The sequence below is a fragment of the Microcaecilia unicolor genome, unplaced genomic scaffold (genome assembly GCF_901765095.1).
Source record: "Microcaecilia unicolor unplaced genomic scaffold, aMicUni1.1, whole genome shotgun sequence".
In the NCBI taxonomy this organism is placed as follows: domain Eukaryota; kingdom Metazoa; phylum Chordata; class Amphibia; order Gymnophiona; family Siphonopidae; genus Microcaecilia; species Microcaecilia unicolor.
This window is the reverse complement of record NW_021963115.1, coordinates 139,383-166,805: the sequence shown is the minus strand read 5'-3', so window position 1 is coordinate 166,805 and position 27,423 is coordinate 139,383.

Sequence of the window (27,423 nt, the reverse complement as noted above, 5' to 3'; positions counted from 1 at the left end):
GGATCCTATGCCTATGTGGCATCGTGCTTTCCTGTTAGGAGCAGGGCTTGTTGACTTGAACTACTATTGCTGAGGTCTGGGGACTCTGGAGAGAGGCTGAGCACTGGTACTACTCACCCTGCAAAGCTTGAAGGTGCATCTCGGGGGAGCCAGGGCTGGAGCAGTGATGCTGTGGAAAAGGGCAGGAGAATGGCTGCAGGACTTTCTGCTCAGCAGGTGAGAGGAAGGAGAATGTAAAGAAATGTCAGGAAGCGGAAAGTGAGAGTCTGGTAAAGCAGGAGGAGCAGCTGCTGTGTAGAGGGAGAAGAATTAGGAAGAAGAGCCTCAGGGGGCTGCACGGATGGATTGAGCAGTGCCAGGCTCATTTTTTCTTCTGTTTGCCCCATGCATTGTGTATATGTCACACATTTTACTGCCTAAGATACAAAACATTTCCTCCCTGCCTGGTAAATTCTGTCAGAGTAATTTAATCAGGCGGAAAAGGTTCCCCTTAACTGCTCTGCCCGATTGCTAATATCAGCAGCATTGAACTAGATAGCACTGCGGAGCATGAGCCCTGACCACTGCGGTGCTTTGGTGTCTGGATAATTAACCAGGCTAGTTATTTATTTTTTAGGCAATTTCATTTTTCAGTATTTATATACTGGTTAGACCAGTTTCATTGTACAGGTACTGGGTCTGTCCCTAGTGGGCTCACATCTAAGTAGTACACTGTCGTACATGGGGCAACAGAGGGTTAAGTGACTTGCCCAGGGTCACATGGAGCTGCAGAGGGAATTGAACCAGGGTTCCCCAAGATCCCAATCCATTGCTGACCATTAGGTAGCAGTGGGAATCGACCCAGTTCCCCAGCAATCTGCTGCACTAACCATTAGGCCACTCCTGGCTCTAAATATTGGCCGGACGTGGATAACTTTTGGCAGTTCCACTAAGACCCGGATATTCAGTACCAGTAGCCGGATTAGGCCCAATTCTGAATGTCTGGGTCTAATTCAGCTCGAGGGGTGGTTAGAGCTTTACTAATTGCTAACCACCATGCAGGGAATATCGACCCCTTTAGCTTTACATTTTCAGCCATTTTTTTTCAGGCTGTCCTTTGCATCTGAGTTACTTCTTTGTCTCTTTCAGGTTTTTTTCTGGCAATCTTTTCTGTGTTTTTCTTCATGTGGAGTCCGGGCTGTGGAATCAGCACACCAAGCGTTCGACTCCGACTCTTCTATTTTTCCACTGTCCAATCTCGACCCCAACTCTTAATATGGGTAGTAGATATAACGAAATTCAATTAATTACAGACACATAGGATATTTCTTTATATACAAAGTTAGGACTTTGGTCTCTCCCAGTATGGCAATACTTATGTACTTATGTGGGGGGTGCCCAAGCAGCAAAAGTCTTATCTGAGGTGGCAGAGCTTATTGTACAGCAGCATCAGCAAAAAAATCGGCACTGTGTAACAAGAAACTGCAGTCAGAAAAGAGCTGAAAGTTCCAGAAAAGTCCTAAACAATGGAAATGGTTCATACTTTATTTCATCTTCATGCCGTGTAGGGAATCTCTGTGCTGATCCCACGTCTTCTTGAATTCCATCACTCTTTTCAACCCCACCATTTATCAAGAAAGAACATTTCAGGCATCCACCACCCTTCTCCGACGTTGCTGTCAAGTTTCCGTCCTCGCAACTTCATTTCATGGCCTCCGCTTCAATTGCCCATCCGTTTTTTGGGAAAGTCTTTCAAGAATTTCAACGTCTGTATCGGGAAAATTTGAAGAAATTCTAATATTTTGGAAAATCTGGGGAATTCCTAAATTCCAGAGGTCTAGAATAATCTCCACAGTTCTTCATCCCCTCTATCCCCTAAGGCTCAAAGGTTGGTCATTGTGACCCGTATCTAGAATTCTAGGGTCGCACCAGGGAGGGTGTGGGGAGGGGACAAGTCTGGCAGTTACTGGAGAAAGAGGTCTTGGCATTCCGTATTCTGTGATAAAATGTCAGGAGAATAAATCCGCTGGAATCTAATGCATTCTGAGCATCGCCCCTTGTCCCTGAGTGTGTTTGTTGTTTTTGTTTTCAGATGCGGGTGACGTTTGAGGACATCGCTGTCTCTTCTCCCAGGAGGAGTGGAGATATTTAGATGAAGGACAGAAGGAGCTTTACAGGGAGGTGGATGGAGGAGATTACGAGACCCTGCTATTTCTAGGTAATATTGCATTATCTGCTTTTTCAGCAGGGACTCATTTACTGAAGATCATTTGTGAAATTTCCTCAGACTTCATCTCCCTGTGTTGCTTTATGTATTGGCAGTACCCGAGATTGTAGTTTGGGTCTTTTTGCTTGACACCTGTCTCTTTCATAGCATTTATTGAATGTTTATGCTGCAATCAGGAGCTCAGAACAGATTTCTTGTTATTCCCCCAGTTTAGACTGCACACACTCTTGTCTTGTCCAGTCCCTCCAGCCCTCCTGTCTGCAAACACATCAGATTACTGCTGTAAGGGTGTCACGTTTTCAAAACAGGAACTAGGTTTGTGAGCCCTTGGGCCACTGCCGAGAAGCGGCAATGGCAGGCAAAACCACCCCACACCAGAGACAGGGCAGAACAGAACTGGAACCCCGGACTGGAGTAGCAGCAGAGGCAAACAAGCTGGAACAGGCAGAGCAGGAACCCTAGTCTTCACCTGCGCTTAGCCGCTTTTCCCCAGGAGTTGAGCCCCTGGGTGCAGGCGGCCAGTAGGGCTTTGCAGACAGGGCAGGGGCAGGATACCAACAGGCAACACACAACAGAAGAAGGACTAAAAGCTGCCAGCGCAGCCACTAACAAGAAACACAAACAGATAAGAATATGACTGAAAGCTGCCAAGCAGCCACCAAACAAGACACATAAAGAACCAAGAACTAGACACAGAAATACAAACGAGAATCAAGACTAGGACAGTACAAGCTAAACTATACAAGACTAAATTAGAATCAGGCAGGGAACTTGAACCAGAAACTAAACTAGGCAGAAGTGCCACAAGCACCAACATACCAGGGCCTTAGGCGATGCAAAAGCAAAGACAGAAAGTTCCAAGTGGCTAATAAGCCCAGCAGCAGCTGAGGCTCAGCTGCAGCAATCACCAGGCAACTACGGGTGCTGTGAAGGTCCAAACAAAACAAGCAAGTCTGGCAGCCCGGAAGATCCGGACCGGGCTGAATCTGGAACGGGGCAACAGTAACCAGACAGTCCATTGCAGCCACAAGGTCTGGTCACCAGGTGGCGAGAAGAAGGAGAGCACGAAACATGGGCACAACAGTGACAGGGGTGGATGTCCTGGTGTGTATACCAAACAAAAATCCCCAAATCACTGGTTCTTTCTCAAATAGTGCTCTCAAAAGAACCAGGATAATATGCTACAAAATAATCAATTTAAACGTGAAGAAGAGTGCCCTCAGAGGTATCCATTCTCGTTTAGTGGTTATAATAACCTCTCACAGATGGTGTTCAAAATTCTTCTAAAACATTGATGACGACCCGACACGACTCATGTTCGGCCTAATCGGCCTGCATCAGGGGTCTAGGGATATGTAATTCAATACGTATTTCCAAGACTAATCATCAAAGGGTTAAATCCGCTTATGATTGGATGACACTTGCGAAACAGCATTCAGTTATGCCCAGCCCAAAACTCTGGAATATCCTTCTACTTGAATTAAAATAAGAATCCTGACGAATTCCAAGATGGCGCTTTGACCGGACGCACCTGTGTTTTGCTGCTGAGGTGACTCCGTTTTTTCCTGCCGTTCTCGCTGCCTCTGTAACCTCTACGATGGGAAACGGAGGGGAAAGTCAAGGAGCATTCCTCGGCTCCTGAGGCACCTTTGGCGTGGCGGCAGACGACTCTGCAGTTCCCGAGGCAGCTACCGGGACCTCGGGGAACTTCGACCCCTTCTGCAGCTCTCGACGCGTCGGCGTCGATTGAGAGCGCTAATCGGGGCTTCCCTGAGCCCTGTGGAACGCATTGCTCCGCCTCAACCCGAAGGGAATTGCTGGCAGCCCAAGCAGGGACGGAGAACGAAGGAGTTCAACCCAAACTGCTCGAGGGAAGGACTGCAGCGTTAGAGAATGAACCCCAGCCAAGAGAAGCACTAATTCAATCAGCACTACAGGTATTTCCTCAGGACATTGTTACTAAACTGTCTCAAGTTGGTGCTCAACTCAACCCTCTCCTGGAGCTTGTGGCGTGGTTAGACCAGCAACTGTGACACTAGAGTCACTATGGGACATGGTACATAACATTCAAATCTCTATGCAAACCACATTAAAAGAAAATACTGACAATATAAAAACTCTTTCTGAAGCTGCGCTACTCCAAGCACAGGTGTCTGCGCAGCAGTCCTCGAAATTGGAAAATATGAGTACTAAATTGCAAGAAATGGGAACTTTAGAGACTGCTTTGGTTAAGGACAATATCTTTCTTCATAAACGAACGGAATACTTGGAGAATCAGGCTAGGAGACTTAACCTTAGGTTCCTAAATTTCCCTAAGTCTCCTTTAATTCCACCGGTTGAAATGGTCAAGAAATATATGGTGGACATTCTTGGAATGGATAAGGATGTCATTGCCCCCCATAACATGGGCCTATTACATCTGGAACCCAAAGGGAGGTGATGGAAACCCCCAGTGGTGGGGGATGGAATGAATCTAACCTCATTCCTCGAGAGTTCACTGGAAATTATTACTCAGAGGTCTACTATGCTTGTCACTTTTGTTCTGGAGCCTGATCGCAATGCTATATTAAGACTTTCCTTAAGACATTTAGAAAACTTGTTTATGGGCTCAAAGGTCCGTATTTTCCAGATCTCTCAAAGCCTACACAAACTAGACCGCAGGGCCTTTTTGGAACAGCCTCCTAGAGCGTTGGCATTGGGAATAAATTTTGTATTACGATTTCCTTGTATATGTAATTTACTGCTGGAGGGCAAACAGTTTCAATTTGTTGACCCTAAACAGTTAAAAGACTTTCTTGATGCTAGAGTAGATATGAATGTTGTATGCCCTCCATAAATAGCAGGCTAGGGCCGTTAACCCGAGGTAGCAACTGGTAGTTTTTTTTTTTTTATTACCTTTTGTTGTTCACATTTCTTGATTCTTGGAACCAAATGTTTCTTAATTTGTGGACGAATAGGCCTTGAGATTTATTCTTATATGTATTTCCTGTTTGTAATGCCGATTGCATATTCACAATTTGTAGTGAAATAATGAAATATACCAATAAATAAATAAATAAAATAAGAATCCTGTTACACAACTTTCAAAAAGCTTGTCGAAATCTGGCTCTTTGATCAAGCTTTTCAGCACTGATATGAACACCTAGAGGGTTTATTTTTCCAGTCTCTACCTTTGAACACCATCTGTGAAAGTTTTGTTGCTCTACTCCCTTCCACTTGGTGCCCCTTTTCCAGTAGAGCATTTTGCCTTCTGTTTGCGACTATTAATAACCTCTGCCAGGTGGTTGGAAGTGGCACGTAATCTCACGACTGTCCTGGACTCTGAGTTTCCCTGCGATCCCAAGTGGTGTCTTTTGGGATGGGGGAACCGAAGAGGACTAAAATGGCAGAGGCGTATAAACGTCTTTGTCTGGCAGCGGCGAAGACAGTCATAGCTCTTTGTTGGAAATCGAGTTCTGGACCCACTAAACAGCAGTGGTTAACAAAAGTCAGACTGGTGGCTGATTTGGAGAAACTGACAGACCGTAGATTGGGGTGCTTTGACCAAGAAGCGACAGAATGGGTACATTTGGATCGTATATTGGTTGCAGTGTGAAAGTTGTAATTTTTAGGGTAAATACGATGGTGGGGAGGGGGCAATTGGGGGGGGGCGGGAAAGGGGGAGGGGAGGGAGTACATTGGGGAGGGAGGAGGGAGCTGCTGTAACGGAGGTTGGTGGGTTGGGGGAGGGTATTATCTAGAGAGCGTTTGTATTAGAATAAAGTGAGTTACCTGGGTTTTTTTTCGTTTTTTTTTTTTTATGTATTGAAACATTACTTTAATGGTTCAGAGTTGTTAAACCATTTCAAGCTCTCAATAAAATTCAAAGTTTCAAAAAAAAAAAAAAAAGAAAACTGGAAATGAGTTTCTTGTGACGTCACTGCAAGAAAAAACTTTATTTAACGCGCAATTCCATAGCTGAACATGGGAATGCATCTGTAAATATATAAATGCTGATAAATGGCTAGAAATCCAAATAGACTCTCTTAGACATTTTCAAGATATTTTCTGCCCCCTGGACCCCACAGGACAACTTCATATCATAGAATTTCATTCAATGCTTTCGTTTAAGCCCGAAGGACTAACTGTCTGTAATTTAAAAACCCAAAACTGTTCAGAGCGGGTCAGTATTGCTGCCCAGTCTCCACCTTGTGCTGGCTCAGGAACATGGTTGATAATGAACCATTTAAGTGCTGTAAAAATATGCTGGAATTGTAAGCATGAGCTACTAAGGTAACTGTCATAGTCCTTGTTGACAATCGACTTGTTATGTTCTGTCAAACGGACTTTTGCCTTACGTATGGTACGTCCTACATAATATAAATGACACGGACCTCTGATACTATATACTACAAAAGAAAATTGACATGTGGTTCTGTACTTTAGTTTGTACATCTGTTGAGCTGACGAATGAGTCCATTCCTGCATAACTGATGTTTGTGAGCAATCCTAATTACTGACAATTATACCTTGTCCTGATATCATTATATTATGTTGTTATCCACTTACCCACTTCTTAATCATCATAATTTTCGTATGAACCTTAATAGCAATAATTCTGAAATTCTTCTCCGTTAATATGATTGCCATAATATTCCTATGCACCTTATCTGTTATATATACTCTGATTCTCTATTCCATCGATGTGATTGTAGTTGTATTATATTGTAAGCCACATTGAGCCTGCAAATAGGTGGGAAAATGTGGGTTATAAATGCAGCAAAATAATAAATAAATAAAATTGACATTCTCCACAAGTTAGTCGTTTGGTTTCATAATTCCAGACCTGCTAAGTCTCCCGCTTTGGTGGGGTCATCTCCCGCCAAAGCGGGACAGTCTCCCGCTGAGATCGAATCGTTGTTTTCCTCATCGCCACCACTGCTGCTTCTCCCGGCAATTAACAACAAAATTTAAAAAGCGCGGGGCGGCAGCAGCCTTCAGGCATGCGCCGTCAGCTCTGCTGGTCCTCTGCCCCCGGATCTTGAAGTTGACGTCAGCGGGGGCGCAGGACCAGCAGAGCCGACAGCGCATGCCTGAAGGCTGCTGCCGCCCCGCGCTTTTTTATTTTTGTCGCGGCTGCTGTAGAGATTGCGTGGAAACAGGAGGGAAACGGATGAAATGAAAGAAGTTGAAGCCAATAGGTTAGTTTTTATCTGTTTCCTTTTTATTTATCTCACTTATATTTTCAAAAAGTGCTGGCTTGTGCAGTATATGGATGTACACAGAGGAAGTATAATAAGGGAAATAACCTTTCATAGGTAGAGTAGAAATTTGTTAGAAATTGTAATCAGTGTGTCATTTGGAGGGGCTGGTTATGGGGACATTGTTATATTTGTGCAAGATTTTTTTTTTTTCTAAAGCTTAAAGGGCTTCTAAAACAGACCATGTTATGAGAATCAGGAGGTGCTCAACATTCAGAGTTTCTATCCGGTTATTTATTTACTTATTTATATATATATTTTTTTTAATTTTGTAAAGTTTATTGAACAAACCTTATAAGAGTTACATTGCAATGTCTCATCCTAAATTCTGGTGACAACAATCATTCCCTTCTCTGAACCTCGGAATACAAACATATATACAATAAAGAATGTCCCCTCCTATGTCTCCTCCATTTCCCCCCCCCCCCTATTCCCCCCCTCCCCCCCTTCCCACTTCCTTAGTCCCTTCCAGTCCCAAGTTCCCCTCCTTATATCCCCCCCCCTTACAATTCTTTCCCCAATAGTCCGAATCAAATTGTTTCCATTCTTCAGCCTGGGCATTGAACCTCTCCCTCCTTTTATCTGTCAACTCCTCCATCACCATTAAGCCCCTGACCTTCCCAATCCGTTATGTAGTGTGGGTCCCTTGTCTTGTTTCCAGAACGCCGCTACTATAGATTTTGCAGCCGCGGGCCTAACCTCTTGATCCTTTGTCCCCATTTCACTCCTTTCTGGTTCCCCCACCCAATAAACACCATTTTGGATCACATGGGAAAGGAGTGTCCAGGGCCTCTGTCAATAGTCCCGTAACTCCCTCCCAAAATTTATTTATATTATTTATGTCTCACATTAAACACGAATTGGGTTGAAACCTGGGAACATTTAAAATCTTTTTTCCCCTTGTGTCTATATCAAAAGAAAAAGATGACAAGAGGTAGAGTGGGCGGAGCCAATGCAGAGTGGTGGGGCCAATGCAGAGTGTTGGAAACAGGATACTGGGCTTGATGGACCTTGGTCTGTCCCACTGTGGCAGCGCTTATGTTCTTATTTCTTTCCACAGAAACAAATCATCAGTTTATCGATCCTGACGTTTTATCAAAGATTAAACAACATTCCCGGAAGCCAGGAAAGAGAGAAGTCGGTGGCTCATACTCAGGTGAGTAATAATAAATACTGTATGGAGTAAGGGAAGGAATGCCAGAGTAGAGCTGAGTAATACTAAAAGATATTACACAGAATGGACAGGTGATGAATAACAAGCGGGGCTTCTAAATCCACCTAACGTGAGATAAATATTCAGCCGGGTAGCGTTGAGTGCTTTGTTGCGGGCCACGTCCAGGTTTATGCATTTAAGTGTGATATTCAGTATTTAAATACCTAAGGGTCCTTTTACAAAGGCGGGTAAGAGCCTACATGCATTCAGCGCACTCCAGACCGGCATTACTGCCCGGCTACCACGGTCCCCGGGCGGTAATTCTGAATTTGGCGAGCACCAAAAACACGCGGTCAAAAATATTCTCTACCGCGGGGCACCTACCTAGTGTGTGAACGGCAGTTGCTGTGCACTGCATGCTGACTGGCTAGCGCATGAGACCTTACCGCTAAGTCCGTGGGTGCCATTAAGGTCTCAGACCGAAAAATGGACACTCACTGGTTTCATTTTGCCACACGTCCATTTTCTGGCCCCTTTAAAAAATCCCTCTTTTCCAGACGCAGTATAATAAGGGTCCTGCACGTGCCAAAAGCACACGCCCACACTGCCGCAGATCAGTTTTGGGCGCCCCTAAGTGACATTGCATAGATAGGACTGTGTTTTATGAGGTCCAATTTGTCCAGTTAATTGAGACTACGAGACGCTATGTGGTGATATTTTGCAAGAAATTGCCAGCTATCCCCTGCTGAATATCGCCGATTGCCGGTTAGGAGGCATAGAACCGGCCAGGTGCCCATCCTGGCCGGTTAAATGCTTTTGATCGTGGCGGTGGTGGGGGTAAGTGTTTATGTTTGTGTATTAATGATTTGCCGAATCCTGGGAAATCCCATATCTAAACGATGTACAAAATTTCACAGATATATAAAAAGAAAGAATGCGGATATTATTTACCTACTAAATCAATAGTTAATCAGCAAGATCAAGATAATCAAGATGTGGATGTTTCTGCATTATTGGAGTCTTCAGATACTGATTTAGTTGTGGCATCAACTTTGATTGCTGACACCTGATAAGAGCCTGGTTGTTGAAAAAAATGTTCTTTAAAAATAAACATAGTAAACATAGTAAATGACGGCAGAAAAAGACCTGCATGGTCCATCCAGTCTGCCCAACAAGATAAACTCATATGTGCTACTTTTTGTGTATACCCTACTTTGATTTGTACCTGTCCTCTTCAGGGCACAGACCGTATAAGTCTGCCCAGCACTATCCCCGCCTTCCAACCACCAGCCCCGCCTCCCACCACTGGCTCTGGCCACACCGTATAAGTCTGCCCAGCACTATCCCCGCCTCCCAACCACCGGCTCTGGCACAGACCGTATAAGTCTGCCCAGCACTATCCCCGCCTCCCAACCACCGGCTCTGGCACACACCGTATAGTCTGCCCAGCACTATCCCCGCCCTCCCAACCACCGGCTCTGGCACAGACCGTATAAGTCTGCCCAGCACTATCCCCGCCTCCCAACCACCGGCTCTGGCACACACCGTATAAGTCTGCCCAGCACTATCCCCGCCTTCCAACCACCAGCCCCGCCTCCCACCACCGGCTCTGGCACCAACCGTATAAGTCTGCCCAGCACTATCCCCGCCTCCCGCCACCGGCTCTGCCACCCAATCTTAGCTAAGCTCCTTAGGATCCATTCTTATCTTTAAAAAATAAAGATAAGACTTTCCTGGGATTGAAAATTCAAATTATTCCGGACGTCTCCAAAGACACCCAAGAAGAGACGTCAGCAATTTTGTTAATGAAACCAGGTGTTGTTCAGATAGGAGCTACCTTTTTTTTTCTGCGATATCCTTGCAAATGTGTCATCAAGTACCATCGGTTAAATACGTTTTCTATGATCCTTCCCAACTTATAGCTTTTTGTCAACTAGAAGAATTATTGGGGGATCCCAATAATAGCTCTCTTTGTAACTAATTTAACAGGAATCTAGTGGTTTGTCAGATGAAGAAAATTCCTTTACTTTTTCCTAAAATAGAATTTCCATTGTTTAACATCATGGATCCAAAATGTGGACTTGAGTTTGACTGACAGAAAATGTTTTTCCTTTTTTTTTTTCTTATATAATTGCATATTGTTGTAGTCATGTCATACTTTTCTGTACAAGTATTCTTTTTGTGTTTGATTAATTTTTGAAATTTTGATAAAAGAAAAAAAAAAAGAATGCGGAATGTCATTGAGTGACAGGAGAGATCCCAGGCACACCAGAAACAGACACAGCCCAAATTAACTTTAGAAAGCTACAGAGGAAAACAGAGGCGACTAAAGCTTAACAAATAAACTCTGTAACTAACTGTCCTTGCTGAAAAAGTTCACCAGAACTAACACGTATTAAAAGTTGCAGCGAAAAGACGGGCCTTGAGTTTTTGCTTAAAGGGTGGCTTCGGCTCGCAAGTCTAGACGTAAATTATTCCAGCGGCAAGGGGACAGGAGGAAAAGACAGAGGTGAAGGTAGGAAAACCTTGGTGCTGCAGGTCGATCTATCTAGCGCTTTTGACTTGGTGGATCTTGAGATCTTATTAAGAATATTGAATGATCTGTATGAATGGTTCTCTGTTTTTTTTTTTTTTTGAAATATCATCCAAACATAGAATCATGACGGCAGATAAGGGCCAAATAGCCCATCCAGTCTGCCCTTCAGTAACCCCTAGCTCCTCCTTTTCCTAAGGGATCCCATGTGCTTGTCCCATGCTTTCTTAAATTCCGACATAGTCCTTGTCTCCACGACTTCCACCAGGAGGTCATTCCACGCATCCACCAGCCTTTCCGGGAAACAGTATTTTTCTTAGCCTATTCCTCTTAACTCATCGTATGCCCCCTCATTCCAGAGTTTTCCTTCATTTGGAAAGGTTCACCTCATGTACATTAACGCCAGCCGCCCTCTGGACCGACTCCATCCTGTTATATCTTTCCTTAGGTGCGGTCTCCAGAACTGCACACAGTACTCTAAATGGGACCTTTTTTTTTATTTCACTCAAAAAAATAGTTAAGTTCTGGAACTCGTTGCCGGTGGATGTCGTAATGGTAGTTAGCGTATCTGGGTTTAAAAAAGGTTTGGATAAGTTCCTGGAGGAAAGGTCCATAGTCTGCTATTGAGACAGACATGGGGAAGCCACTGCTTGCCCAGGGATTGGTAGCATGGAATGTTGGTACTCTTTGGGGTTCCGCATGGAATGTTGGTACTCTTTGGGGCTCTGCATGGAATGTTGCTACTCTTTGGGGTTCCGCATGGAATTTGCTACTCTTTGGGGTTCCGCATGGAATGTTGCTGCTAATTGGGTTTCTGTCAGATACTTGTGACCTGGATTGGCTACTGCTGGAAGCAGGATCCTGGGCTAGATGGACCATTGGACTAACCCAGTATGTCTATTCTTATATTCAAGCTTACAGAGACTTGTACAAGGACACTATCACCTCCTTTTTTCTGCTGGTCATCCCTCTCTTTATGTACCCAAGCATGCTTCTGGCTTTGTACGTCAGCTTTTCTACTTGTTTGGCCACCTTGAGGTCATCAGACACCGAAAGCTTTTTTTCTTTTACCATATGTAATCTTAGGCGGGTACGTAAGTATTTTGGCCAAGATCATTACTGCTTAATAGTACAGTCTTTGATTTTGAGTATGTTGGATTACTGCAATATTGTTTATTTGGGCGTTTTCAAAACAATTAATGAAGCGTTTACTGACTATTCAGAATTCGGCACTTCGCCTGATTTATTCTCCGGAAAAATTAGATAGAATATCACTGGGGCCCTTTTACAAAGGTGCGCTGAAAAATGGCCTGCGGTAGTGTAGGCGCGGGTTTTGGGTGCACACAGTGAGGCATATTTTCAAAGCACTTAGCCTTCCAAAGCTCCATAGGTTTCTATGGAACTTTGGAAGGCTAAGTGCTTTGAAAATATGCCTGAGTGCGTTTTTTTCTAGCAAAAAAGGTGCCGGTACTCAAATGCCAGGCCACCCTTCAGGGGTGGGGTGATCACTTAGGCACCCACACCACAATAGCCAGGCCCCCTGCAACTAGTCACAGAATCTATGACAAGGCAGTTTTGGCGTGTAGAGCCTGAGATGCTTCATTAAAACTTGGAGACCATGGGTCAGTTTTAGTAGACAATGGAAAAGGTGCCGGTACTCAGTACCCCCTCAAAAAGAGGCCATGGGTACGCGCAGAATCATTTTTCAGCGCACTTGTAAAAAATGTCTTTTTTAAAAATATTTGCCAAAAATGGACTTGCGGCAAAATTAAAATTGCCGTGCGTCCATTTTGGGTCTGAGACCTTACCGCCAGCCATTGACCTAGCGGTAAGGTCTCACATGGTAACTGGGCAGTAATGGTCTGTGCGCGTAAAATGCCGATTACCACCTTATTACCACCTGCGCACCAGAAAAAAAATATTTGCCAATGCGCATAGAAAAATGAAATTACTGCAAGGGCCATGTAGCTGAGCGGTAACTCAAAATTGACGCGCATTGGGCATTGCATAGGTGCCTACGTAGCTTAGTCAAAGGGCCCCTTACTTTCATTTCAAGCAGCCGTCTTCATAATGTTCAAACCTTATTTCTCTCCGCTACAAGTTATTTTCAATTAAAAAAAAACTATAAAAACTTCACTTGTTTCAGAAATGTGTCTTTCCATCTAATACTTAGGTAGGATTAATTTTATGTAAATTCCTAGATATGTACAGCTTCTTTCATTGTGATCTGCTTTGACCCGTGAGGTGTAAATGGGAATATATGCGTTGTAAGGGGAGGAAAAAGAGAGGACAAGGAGAGAAGAAAGCGCATGGTCCCGGAACGAGGTATCTTTAAAAGATGCCGCCAAACAGGGAAGTTAGGCATCCCTGAGAGTGATGTTGCAGTAGAGAGCATTGTAGACCAGGTGCCTTTAAATTGGCAGCAGACAGATTGCAAATTAACACTGTCAACAGCTGAGCAAGTTGTAAATAGGAGCAACAAACATAGTTTGAAATGTCTATATGCGAATGCCAGAAGCCTAAGAAATAAGATGGGAGAGAGAGATATTTATTTATTGTGAACACTTATATCCACAAAATCCCACTGAGGCAGGCTCCATGTGGCTTACAACATTCAAGGAAAGAGGAACGAATATATGCACTAAATGAAAAATTAGATATGATAGGCATCTCTGAGACCTGGTGGAAGGAGGATAACCAGTGGGACACTGTCATACCGGGGTACAAATTATATCGTAGTGATAGGGTGGATCAAATTGGTGGAGGGGTAGCGTTGTATGTTAAGGAGGGCCTTGAATCAAGTAGATTGAAATTCTGCAGGAAACAAAACACTTCTTGGAATCACTGTGAATTGAAATTCCATGTGTAAAGGGGAAAGGGTAATGGTAGGAGTGTACTACCGTCCGCCTAGCCAGGATGAACAGACGGATGTGGAAATGTCAAAGTAGGGAGGCTAACAACCTGGGGAATACAATATGGGTGATTTTAATTATCACTAATATATGTTGAAAGGCTAGTAGAATATATATCAAAATATCGCAACAACCAATTCTACTACATAGAACCCTGTATTGCAGGTGTAAATTCACGTATATTCCTGAAAATATGTGGAGAAAAAAAGGACTTCAGAAACCACGGAGAAATCTCTTTAAAGGAACACCTTTCAAAGTTAAGAGAAGTCCTCTTCAATCACTAGTCTTCACAAAAAAAAACTCCACTCTTCTTCTTCATGAAATACTTGTGCACACACCTTTAACAATACAATAAGGTAGAGGCTGATGAATACGCCACAAATGCAGTGAAATACACTTTCAATTATTACTTAGCTTGAATCATCTTAATGTCGATAGTCCATGGTCCTCGTCCCCATGTCCAATATCATAAGCCCAACAGGAGAACCCTGTTTCGCCGCAACCGGGCTGTTTCAAGGGCCGAAATACTTCCAATTGCCAATTGATTTTAATTACCCCCAATATTGACTGGATAAATGTAACATTGGTCATGCTAGGGAGGTAAAATTCCTTGATGAAATCAAGGACTGCTTTCTGGAGGCAGCTAGTACTTGAGCCAACAAGAGAGGATAAATTCTAGACCTAGTCTTTAGTGGAGCACATGATCTGGTGCGGGAGGTAATGGTGTTAAGTGCTGCTTGATAACTGTGATCATATATGATCAGATTTGATATCGGCTCTGGAGTAAGGACACACAGGGAATCCAATACGTTGGCATTTAACTTTCAAAAAGGGACAATGATAACATGAAAGGATAGTGAAAAAAAAACAACTTAGAGGAGCAGCTGCAAAGGTCAAAAATTTACACCAGGCATGGATGCTGTTCAAAAATACCATCCTTGCATTGGTCTTCACCGAGGAAGATGTGGAAGAGATACCGGTGCCAGATTCAATGCTGACAAGTCAAGAAACTGAAACAAATCTCTCTAAACCTAGAAGATGTAATGGGACAATTTGCAAATTGAAGAGTAGCAATCACCTGGACTAGATGGTATCCATCCCAGAGCACTGATAGAATTGAAAAATGAACTTTGTTCAGCCTCCATACTCATGGAGGCAGAGTATAGTATTATGTGTATTTAGTATGAGTATTATTTGTATTCAATTGCATTGTTTGTGTATAGATAGCACTGTGTATTGAGGCTGCTTACCTAGAAGCCATCTCCCCCTACTATTACCCTTACTACTGTTCCAAGCTGAACGGGACTCCTCCAATTGCAGTGCTGCCAGTAGGGGGCGATGCTTCAATATTGTGTTTTCAATGGCTAGAGACAGGCAGGTTCCCTGGAGTCCTGCATAGCTTGCCTGTCCCTCACTATTGAAAATGTGATAGTGAAACAGCACCACCCACTGGCAGGACTGTAAGTGGAACAGTGACCCTGAGGGTGATAGTGTTAAAGAATTGTGGCTTTAAACAGGACACCTATTCATCTCATCAGTAATGAGCCTGCAGCAGGGCATTCTGCCTACTTGTGGTGATTGGGGGGGGGGTGGGGCGGATCTTATGAGCCACAGGCAGTGGCAGTGTTCTGTGTACATAGATCCCACATGGTTACTGTTTGACTTATTAAATTCTGATTCCTAGTCACTAATATTTGATTACTGTCTTATTTCATATTAAGCAGATATGAGGCGAAAGAAGAAAAAACCTTTTCATGCCCAGAATGTGGGAAAACTTTCACACACAAACGATACCTGGTAAAACAGAGATAGTGCACAAGGAGAGAGACCTTCGCGTGTGCTGAATGTGGGAAGACCTTCAGTCGGAAGGACAGCTTAATCGAACACCAGAAATTCCACACGGGGGAGAAGCCGTTTCACTGTACTGAATGTGGACAATGTTACATTTTGAAAAAACATCTCAGAGCGCATCATAAAATTCACACAGGAGAAAGGCCCTTTCCGTGTTCGAATGTGGAAGAAGTTTTAGGGTCCGGAGAGAGCTAAGGAGGCATCAAAAAACCCATACTGGGGAGAGAGACTTTCCATGTACAGAATGCCATAAAGCTTTCTCACGAAAGGAAGGCCTGGATAACACCTGAGAGTCCACACGGGAGAGAAACCATTTCCATGTTCAGTATGTGGGCAAAGGTTCAGTCGCAAAGATCTTATCAATATCACCAAAGGCGCTATCACCAGCCGCTAACTTCAAGCGTGGAAACATCTTCTGAGGCTGACTAGAGTCGGTAGAAAAAATCACAGGCTGGAACACCAAAGGACCAACATGAAGAGCAGTGAATTTTGAGACTGAAATCATATCACGTACCCTGGCATGGCAGTGAAGATCATTACTGTCATTTGTAAAGCTAACTCATTTGGAGACATTCCAGCACTCTACCAAAACCCTCATCCACACCCTTGTCTCCTCTCATTTAGACTACCGCAATCTGCTTCTTGCTGGCCTCCACCTTAGTCACCTCTTCCCTCTCCAGTCGGTTCAAAACTCTGCTGCCCCTCTCGTCTTCCGCCAGGGTCTCTTTAACTCATATACCCCTCTCCTCAAGACCCTTCACTGGCTCCCTATCCCGTTTTCGCATCCTGTTCAAACTTCTTCTACTAACCTATAAATGTACTCACTCTGCTGCGCCCCAGTATCTCTCCACACTCGTCCTTCCCTACACCCCTTCCCGTGCACTCCGCTCCATGGATAAATCCTTCTTATCTGTTCCCTTCTCCACTAATGCCAACTCCAGACTTCACGCCTTCTGTCGCGCTGCACCATCCGCCTGGAATAAACTTCCTGAGCCCCTACGTCTTGCCCCATCCTTGGCCACCTTTAAATCTAGACTGAAGGCCACCTCTTTAAACATTGCTTTTGACTCGTACCCACTTGTAACCACTCGCCTCCACCTACCCTCCTCTCTTCCTTCCCATTCACATTAATTGATTTGATTTGCTTACTTTATTATTTTTTTTGTCTATTAGATTGTAAGCTCTTGAGCAGGGGGACTGTCTTTCCTTCTATGTTTGTGCAGCGCTGCGTACGCCTTGTAGCGCTATAGAAATGCTAAATAGTAGTAGTAGTAATATTCAAAACGATTAACCGGTCGGGGAAAGGGACGCCAGCTGGTTAAATTGCTTGGTTGCGGCTATCCGCTGAAAATGACCGGTTGGCGCTGAATTCAAAAGCGGTTAACCGTGTGGCCTCCAAGTGGCTGAGTTGGGTTAAGTGCTGCTATTCTGCCCTCACTGCAAACCTAAGCTGATTAAATCGGGCTACATAAATAGCAGGTCTATCTTTAAGCGTTTGGCTTATGCGGAGAGGGGCTGAATATTGATGTTTCCAGCTATGTGCTAGCCAGCTCAAAAAAAAAAAAAACCCTGGAAATTCAAAGCCGAAGCCGGACAGGGCCTGAATTGAAATCTGGGAGTAACGCCAGTGACTGAATATCGGCCGGATTGCCCTCAAGAGAAACCGTTTAAATGTACTTAGTTTGACAAAAACTTCATTAGCGAACATATCTGAAAAGTTACTTGAGGAACCACAGGGGAAAAGATAATCACTACGAGAAATGGTTAAAGAGAGGGGGGGGGGGGGGAGAAATTGATAGATTATGGATGAGATGGTTCACAGCACGTATTGTAAAACTGATGAAAAAATATATTTAGATTGTAGAGAGAGGCTGTCGTTTGCGACGAAATGTCATTTTGTGATAACAGTGTGCGTGCTTCTTACAGAATACACTCTATTCCCCTCACCCTGAGTGAAAGTTGTTCACACACCAAAGCCATAAATAGCTGCTGGTTGTACTCTTTGAAGCAGCTTTAGCAGAGCAGCGTGTCTGTCTCAGCACTGCTGGGCTACCTTCACTGTAACTCGGGGGCCGATGATCAACACTGAACCGCTCAGAAGAACAGAGCCCTAATGCTCAGAGCTAATGAGATGCAAATATAGGCGCGCTCATAGCTTTGAGCATTTGGGAGTTCAGGTTTTTAGCGCAGAAGGATTGTGCTTGGCGCGTGCGCAGAAGAGTTCAGCGTTAAGTTCAGCTCCTCTGCGCCTGGTAAAACCCAAACGTGAAGCACGCATTGGTGTCTGTTTTGTGAAGCTAAATATAAGCGTTTTATGTTTCAACATTTTTTTTATTGAAGACAGTACAAAAGAAACACATCCACAAGATAAATACACAAAGAGTCGAATATGAACATGTACTCAGTAAAGACAAAATAACATTTTATCCCCACCCTTCTGTTTATGTTCAACATTTTAAACACATTTCCTGTAATAGCTTTCCAACTGTAATTACCTGACTGAATAAACTGCAATCCTTTCTTAATCTCCTGCTGCCTGATGCTTCCTTCTTTATATGAAGTTTTCAACATTTTTATTGCTGCCATGTCATAACATAGCCCCTCGTCCAACAAGTGCAATAAAACATCAACACGACCTGTGTTCAACAAGTTCAGCATCCCTTTTCCTTTAACCCCAGTAACTGCCACCCCATCCCACCCCTAAATTCCTCTTCCCACCAAAAGGCATCCCAATTACCATTAATACCTCTCCACTCCCTTCCATCCCCCTACAGAACCTTTCCCCCCCACCGCACCCACCCCCCACTTATCCCCCAGCGTCTCATGGCTGAAGCTTTCAACCAGTGGCATAGCCACAGGTTGGGCCCTGGGTGGGCCGGGCCCCACCCACTTAGGGGTCAGGCCAATCCAACAGTAGCACATGGTAATGAAAATGCTGCTCTCCACAATACTGGCACCTTCGCATGCTCAGTTTTCAGAGCATGCCTGCTGCAGACTACCAAGGTGGACACTGGAGAGAAGCATTTTCCCATCAGCTGAGATATTTTTTTGGTGTGGGCTAGTGGGGGAGAGAACATTTGGTGCCCACCCACTTCTTGCCTAGGCCCCACCCAAAATCTGCTGTTCTGGCTACGCCCCATGTTTCAAACTGAGCAGGCCAGCGACATTGCTCATAAGAGCTAACCTCTACAGTATGTTCACTATTAGGCTGCGACTCTCCGAGGACCAAGAGACTGCAAATAAGGGTTCCAAAGCTGAAAGAATGTCTTCTTACGTCCCGGGGATCCCCTCGCCATCCTGTCCTCCCATGTGACCAAGAGGTGTATCTGATTTCTCCAATGACAGAAAGCTGGAGATTCCTGTGAGGTCCAGTACGGCACTACAATTTTCCGGGCTACTAGACTAATTTACGACACAAATACTAGAATGTTTGGTCAAGGGGTGAAAAGCTTTTGGTTTATCAGTTTTTGCAGCAGGAAAGAGCCCCCGCTTTCCTGCCTGGGAGCGCTGCTCTACATCCTGTAATGCTGCCTGTGATGGCGAGATTCAAATGGCCGCCGAGAATGAAGCGGGCCTTGCAAGACTTCAACTCTCGGTGGCCATTTTGAATCTCGCTGAGACCGTCACAGGCAGCATTACAGGATGCAGAGCAGCGCTCCGGCAGGAAATAGGGGGCTCTTTCCTGCCCCAAAGAGGTTCACTAGACCCACCAGGGAAGATAAGTAAGTTAGGGGAGGGGAGGGCCCGCCGCCCACACTGTTTGTCCAGAAATCCGACAAACGGCAAGGCTGGCCAAAACCCGTCTGGACGCGTGGACATGTCCTCAAAAAAGAGGACATGTCTGGGTAAATTCAGATGTATGGTAACCCTAGCCACAGGAAGTTCCAGCAGCCATTTTGAAATTGGAACCAGCACAGGCAGGGGAGACTGCCACGGGAGGTCCTGTGTGAGAAATATATATATATATATGTGAGGAGTCTGAAAGGAGTCTAGTTCCGGTAGTGCCGAACAGGGACGGGGGAGAAATTTTCCCTTTAAATGTAATGACTCTTCTTCACTAATCCCTTCTAGACAAAAAGTTTGCCCTCTAGTGACTAAAGCGCCAGTGAAACCACTAGTTAGGGGAAGAAACTACCACCCCCAGAAACCACGGGGACACCAGCAGGACTCTCAGGAAATGGAGGGAGGAGTGAATGATTGGGTAATGAGTTTCTGATCAAGGGAATGAGCAGCAGCTGGGGGAACTCGGGTGGAGGAAGACATGGAATTAGGGTTACCATATAATCCGGACATGCCCTCTTTTTGAGGGCATGTCCGGGCAACCGGGCGGGTTTGCCAATCTGCCCGTTTGTTCTGGATTTCTGGACAAACGGGCAGACTGCTAGCCTCCCCTCCCCTTACCTACTAGTGCCCTGGTGGTCTAGTGAAATCTTCCGCCTTCGGGGCATGAAAGAGCCCCCTCTTTCCTGCCTGGAGCACTGCCCTGCACGCATCCTTCCTGTAGCTAGCTGATTGCGGAGCCGATTCAAAATGGCCGCTGAGAGTTGAAGTCTCGCAAGGTTATTCAACTCTCGGTGGACATTTTCAATTGGCGCCGTGATCAGCTAGCTACAGGAAGAATGCGTGCAGGGCAGCTCTCCGGGCAGGAAAGAGGGGGCTCTCTCCTGCCCCGAAGAGGTCACTAGACCACCAGGGCAGTAGTAAGGGGAGGGGGGGGGCGACGGGGTATTGACAGAGGGGAGGGGAAAACGTGATAGGGGTGGAGCGAGGGTGTGACGGGGCAGGGGGGGGTTTGAAAGGGGGTGGGGCATGTGTCCTCCTTTTGAGGGGACAAAAAATGGTAACCCTACATGGAATGGGATAAAGAGGAAGTAGGGGAAGAGGGGGGAGGAAGAGTGCATGGAGGTCTCAGGACTTGCTCAGTGTCACGTCTGTGATCGTGACCACTCTCAGACTTACCCTATTTCTAGGAATCAGTGTCTATGCTGGTTTCTATCTACTTCTGAGTTGGCTCTGTTTCTGTCTCTGGGTGCTGGCCACTTCCAGCATGCAGGGCCGTGCCATGGGTCTCTGGTGCCCCCCTGCAGACTATCAGTTGGTGCCCCCCCCCCCCCCCCCCCCCCCCGTCTCGCTTCTTCATTAGATGTTTCTCCATTGCTACCTGTCTTTCCTTTAGACTGAAAACTACAGGCCCAGCCAGACCTGACAAAAGGGTCTACCACACCTTCAATGTCAAGCATATACTAGAAAACTGTAAATTAGCTTACACAGGAAAGCAGTTTAAAAAAATAAACACAATTCCTGCTGTTTCTTAACACTGCTCTCCAGAGAAAGCACTGCCTTTATAAAGAGGCTTTTCAGTGGGACTTAGCCTATTAAAAACTATTAGCATAATTAGGAATGGCCAGCTCTTGTAACTGCAGAGATCTAAGCTTTGATATGCATGTTCCTGTCTTTGTTACAGTGTGTGGGGAGGGCTCTCTTCATCTCATTTACACAGTCTGACCTCCCTGACTCACTGGGAGCCCAGTCTCCTTGGAGACTGCTATACATTGCAAAATAAGATAGCAGATGTAAATTCTCAAGTGGACATATTCCAAACACTAAAATGAAAATAAAACGATTTTTTTCTGATCATGCTGGCCCAGTATCTGATTCTGTTGCTGGTATCTGTCCTCTTAACTCTGTTTCCAGGGCTTCCTTTCCACTGTATGTATCCCTCATTGATAAGTCTCTGACTCTAAAGTTTAGCAATTTCATTAAAGCAAAATGTATTTTCAAATATCACAAACTCTCCCTATCCAAGCAGAATGTTTTATATAAAAACAAACAGCACAAAAAGCAATCAGATTTTTACTTACCAGCTATTCTACACTATACGTCAGCTAAACTTCCTCTTTGAACCTCAGCCAATTAAATGGATTTTAGCTGTAGCTATGATAATTATGTACACATCATTGCAGTCATGCCCTCCTCTCAGTACATGCTCAAAAACAAAAACTTTGAACCACTTAAAGATAACAATTACACTATTTTTTTATTTCTCCCCAGTCTCACTTGCACACCTGCCTCCAAACCTGTTCTCTTTAATTTGAATGTTGTTCCAGCTCACCCTGAATGAAAGTTGTTCACACACCAAAGCCATAAATAGCTGCTGGTTGTACTCTTTGAAGCAGCTTTAGCAGAGCAGCGTGTCTGTCTCAGCACTGCTGAGCTACCTTCACTTCCTGATGTGGGAAGGGCAGGGGAGAGAGGAGAATCACAACTTCAGGTAAAAGATTTTGCAAGTGAGTGGCGCCCTCTAGAGGTCGGCAGCCCCCTGCGTGCTTACCTCGCTTACCGTGTCGGCACGGCCCTGGCTTCACTTCTCTACACTTGTGTGTATTGGGCCTCTCTGTACTTCAGTGGGCTGTTCCTGAGGTAGCTCTGTCTCAGGCTGGGTGGGCTGGCTGCTTCCAGCCTGACACTAATTACCTCACTAGACTACACCTGTGTGGGTTAGGTCTCTCTGGGCTTCTGTATGCTCCATGCCTGTGGCCTGAAGGGGTGACCTCATCTGTCAGGGCCTTCTTAAGGAACTGGTGTTCTAGTCTTCAGTGCCTTTGCATTGCCAATGCCTCCGCAGTGCCTTAGGTCCCAAGGTTAGTGTGCTGTTTGCACAATTAGCTTTCCTGGTCTTTTCTTGTGGGCTTTCAGCCCTTCTGCTTTGCTAGTTACTATCACCTGCGGGCCTTGCTTTCTGGCTCAGGGTATTATTGCTCGTAGGCTTTCTGCCTAGTCTACTACTTACCTGTGGGCTTCTTGCTTTCCTGCTCAGGGTATTTGCTCTGTGGGCTTTCATCCTACTACTACTACTACTACTAACTAGCATTTCTAAAGCGCTACTAGGGTTACGCAGCGCAGTCCCTGCTCAAAGAGCTTACAATCTAAAAGACAAGAGAACAATCTAAAGACAAGTGAACAATCTAGAGGACGAGTGAACAGTTAGTCTGATAGGATGGATAGATTGGGGCATTCTATATATCTCGAGCGGTTAGGCGCCGAAGGCAGCATTGAAGAGGTGAGTTTTAAGCAGAGATTTGAAGATGGGTAGGGAGGGGGCATGGCGTATGGGTAAAGGAAGATTGTTCCAGGCATAGGGTGAGGCAAGGCAGAATGAGCGGAGTCTGGAGTTGGCAGTGGTGGAGAAGGGTACTGAGAGAAGGGCTTTGTCCTGTGAGCGGAGGTTACGGGCGGGAACATAGGGGGAGATGAGGGTGGAGAGGTAGTGAGGAGCCGCAGACTGAGTGCATTTGTAGGTAAGGAGGAGGAGCTTGAATTGTATGCGATATCTGATCGGAAGCCAATGAAGTGATTTGAGGAGAGGGGTGATATGAGTATATCGGTTTTGGTGGAATATAAGACGGGCAGCAGCATTCTGAACTGATTGAAGGGGGATAGATGGCTGAGTGGGAGGCCGGTGAGGAGTAAGTTTGCAGTAATCAAGGTGAGCGGTAATGAGAGCGTGGACGAGAGTTCTGGTGGTTTGCTCAGAGAGGAAAGGGCGAATTTTGCTGATGTTGAAGAGGAAGAAGCGACATGTCTTGGCAGTCTGTTGGATATGCGCAGAGAAGGAGAGGGAGGAGTCGAAGATGACTCCGAGGTTGCAGGCAGATGGGACGGGGAGGATGAGGGTGTTATCAACAGAGATAGAGAGTGGAGGAAGAGGAGAAGTGGGTTTAGGAGGAAAGACGAGGAGCTCGGTCTTGGACATGTTCAGCTTCAGGTGGCGGTTGGACATCCATGCCGCAATGTTGGATAAACAGGCCGATACCTTGGCCTGGGTCTCCGCGGTGATGTCAGGTGTGGAGAGGTATAGCTGGGTGTCATCAGCATAAAGATGATACTGAAAACCATGAGACGAGATCAGCGAGCCCAGGGAAGAGGTGTAGATTGAGAAGAGAAGGGGTCCAAGGACAGATCCCTGGGGAACTCCAACAGATAGTGGGATGGGAGTGGAGGAAGATCCATGGGAGTGTACCCTGAAGGTGCGGTGGGAGAGATAAGAGGAGAACCAGGAGAGGACAGGGCCTTGGAACCCAAAAGAGGACAGCGTGGCAAGGAGTAAATCATGGTTGACAGTGTCAAACGCGGCGGAAAGATCGAGGAGGATGAGGATGGAGTAGTGACCTCTGGATTTGGCCAGGAGCAGGTCATTGCAAACTTTAGAGAGTGCTGTTTCTGTCGAGTGCAGAGGGCGAAAACCAGATTGAAGTGGATCGAGGATGGCATGAGAGGAGAGAAAATCAAGGCAGCGGCTGTGAACGGCGCGCTCAAGTATTTTGGAAAGGAAGGGTAAAAGAGAGATGGGACGGTAGTTGGAGGGGCAGGTAGGGTCAAGTGAAGGTTTTTTGAGGAGAGGTGTGACAACGGCGTGCTTGAAGGTGTCAGGGACAGTTGCAGTAGAGAGAGAGAGGTTGAGGATGCGACAGATGGTGGGGGTTACAGTATGGGAGATGGTGTTGAGTAGGTTGGTGGGGATCAGAGGAACAGGTGGTGCATTTCGAGGAGGAAAGAAGGCGGGAAGTTTCATCCTCGGTGATCTCAGGAAAAGAGGAGAAAGAGACCTGGGTAGGTTGGTTGAGGGAGAGGGTTAAGGGGTGAAGAGGAGGTGGTGGCTTGGTCGTGAACTCAAGGTTGATCTTTTGCACTTTGTCGCGGAAATAGTCGGCCAGTGATTGAGGAGAGAGAGAAGGGGGAGTAGGAGCGGGGGGCACTTTTAGGAGGGAGTTAAGGGGGGGTGAAGAGACGACGAGGGTTGGAGCTGAGAGAATTGGTCAATTGGGTGTAATAGTCCTGTTTTGCACGGAATAGGGAGGAGTGGAGGGAGGATAGCATGAATTTGTAGTGGAGGAAGTCTGAAAGGGTACGAGATTTCCTCCAGAGGCGCTCAGCGGATCGGGTGCAGGAGCGAAGGTGACAGATGCAAGGAGTCAGCCAGGGCTGGGGATTGATGCGCTTTGTGGGACGGGAGATGGATGGCGCGAGGGTGTCCAAAGCAGAGGAGAGAGCGGTATTGTAAGCGGAGACCGCTTTGTCGACAGTTTCGGAGGACGTGATGGAGGGGAGGAGATTAGAGATAGTAGATGATAAGGTGGAGGGGTCAATAGCCTGGAGGTTCCTGGAGGTGGTGGTTAAAGTTGGACGGGGTGGGGGGGGGGGGGTGAAGAAGTGTGAATGCGATCAGGTGATGGTCGGAGAGAGGAAGAGCTGAGACGTGGAAATTGGAGGGTGAGCCGGAGGAGGAGAGGACGAGGTCAAGACAATGGCCGTTACGGTGAGTAGGGGTGGTGGAGCACAGCTGGAGGTTGAAGGAGGATGTTAGGGTGAGGAACTTAGAAGCATGGGGGTCGGATAGGTCATCAGCATGTACGTTAAAGTCTCCGAGAATGAGGGACAGAGATGAGGGGTCAAGAAAGACAGAGAGCCAAGCATCAAAGTCGGTAAGGAAGGAAGGGAAGGATTTATCAGGGGGGCGGTAAATGACTGCCACTCTGAGTGGTAGCGGGTAGAATAGCCGGATGGAATGGGCTTCAAAGGATGAGAAGCAGTGAGACTGCGGTAGGAGGAGGGGTTGGAAACTACAGGAGGGTGAGAGTAGTAGCCCAACGCCTCCGCCGCGGCCAATTGGGCGGGGCGTGTGGGAGAAGAGAGAGCCTCCATGGCACAGGGCTGCAACTGAGGCAGAGTTTTCCGGGGAGATCCAGGTTTCGGTTAGGGCGAGCAGTTGAAGGGAGCGAGAGATAAAGAGATCATGGGTGAGAGACAGTTTGTTGCAGACTGAGTGGGCATTCCACAAGGCGCATGAGAAGGGGAGGGAGGAGGGGGGAAGGAGGGGAATAGAGACAAGATTGGAGACATCCCGGGATTGTTCGCAAGGATAGGACGGGGACAGGTGAGGGGGACCTGGATTAGGGTTAATGTCTCCCGCGGATAGCAGGAGGAGGAGCAAGAGAGTGCAGAGGAGGGTGGGGGAGGTCGGGCGACGAAGGCGATGAAGACCGGGTGTACTTAGGAGGAAAGGGGATGGGTTAATGGCAGGAAGGAAGTGCCTAAGGTTGAGAGCCAGGAAGGAGGAGGGGGACAAGAGGGATGGTGAGGTGAGGGATGGGGGTGAATAGGGTATGGCGGTGGCGGGCAGGGTGGGAGGGCAGCGGGTAGTTCTAATGGTATACAGTGGGAGTGGGGGGGAAAGAAGATTAGGAAGGGACAGGGCAAGGAAGAGAACATGGACAGGGGCCATAGGTGGTGACTGAGGTGTAACAGGTGACTATATAGTGACTGAGGTGTTAAGCAGTTAACAGGTGTTAATGGGTGACTATGTGATGACTGAGGTGTTAAGCAGATAGATAGGGCATGAAGCTAGGTTTTGGGTTGGCGATTAGGTAAGTCAATGGCTGATAAGCTAGCAGGCAGGTAGGTAAGTCAATGGCTGAGAGGCTCGCAAGCAGGCAGGCAGGTTACTCGATGTGTTAACAGGCAGATGGATTGGAGCAAGCCGGAACAAGCTGAAACAAGCAGGAACAAGCAGGAACAGATGGACAAGCTGGAACAAGCAGGAACAGATGAACTGTGTCAGGATGAGCAGACGGACAAGCTGGGATCAGGAAGACTGGAACGAGCTGGGATCAGGAAGACTGGAACGAGCTGGAACACGCTGGAGCAGAAGAATTGGAGTAAGCAAGGTGAGGCTGGGTCAGGCAGGCTGGAACTAGCTGGACACGCTGGATCCGGTGGACTGGGGCAAGCCGGAAGAAGCTGAAACAGGCTGGAACACACTGGAGCCGATGGACAGCAGGGGGAAGGCTGGATAGGCGGCTGGAACTAGCTGGACACTCTGGATCCGGTGGACTGGGGCAAGCCGGAAGAAGCTGAATCAGGCGGACTGGAACACACTGGAGCCGATAGACTGGAAGGATCAGGCGAACTGGAAGGAGCTGGAACACGCTGGCTGGATCAGGCGGGCTGGAACACGCTGGAGCCCTTCTGTGTCTATTGTTCTGTGGGCTTCCATCCCTTCTGTGTCCTTTGCTCTAAGGGCCTCCAGTCTATCTGTGTATATCACTCTTATCTGTGGGCTTCTAGGCCTTCTGGGTGTATTACTGCGGTCTGGGGGTTTCCAGCCCTTCTGTGGGCTTCCAGCCTTTCTGGGTGTATCTCTCTGACCTGTAGGCTTTCAGCCCTTCTGTGTATATTATTCTCGGTGGGCTTCTAGTCTTTCTGTTATCCCTGTTCAGTGGCTCTGCTCCCTGTCTGAGGTTGGTTAGCAGCTGATGCTGCAGCCATTTCTCTCCTTTCTATCTGTTAGCTACTGTAGCTCCAGTCTTACCCTTCCTCTGGCAAGCGTATCTGTCATTCCCATTCCCTTGAGCTTAGCTTGTATGTTGCTCCTGTGTCCTCTTTCCTGCCAAGCTAAGCTTCCAAGGACACCCTGCCTGCCTAGTGTTTGGGTGAACCCGGATCCAGTCAAGCTGTGTCAGTTTCCCGAA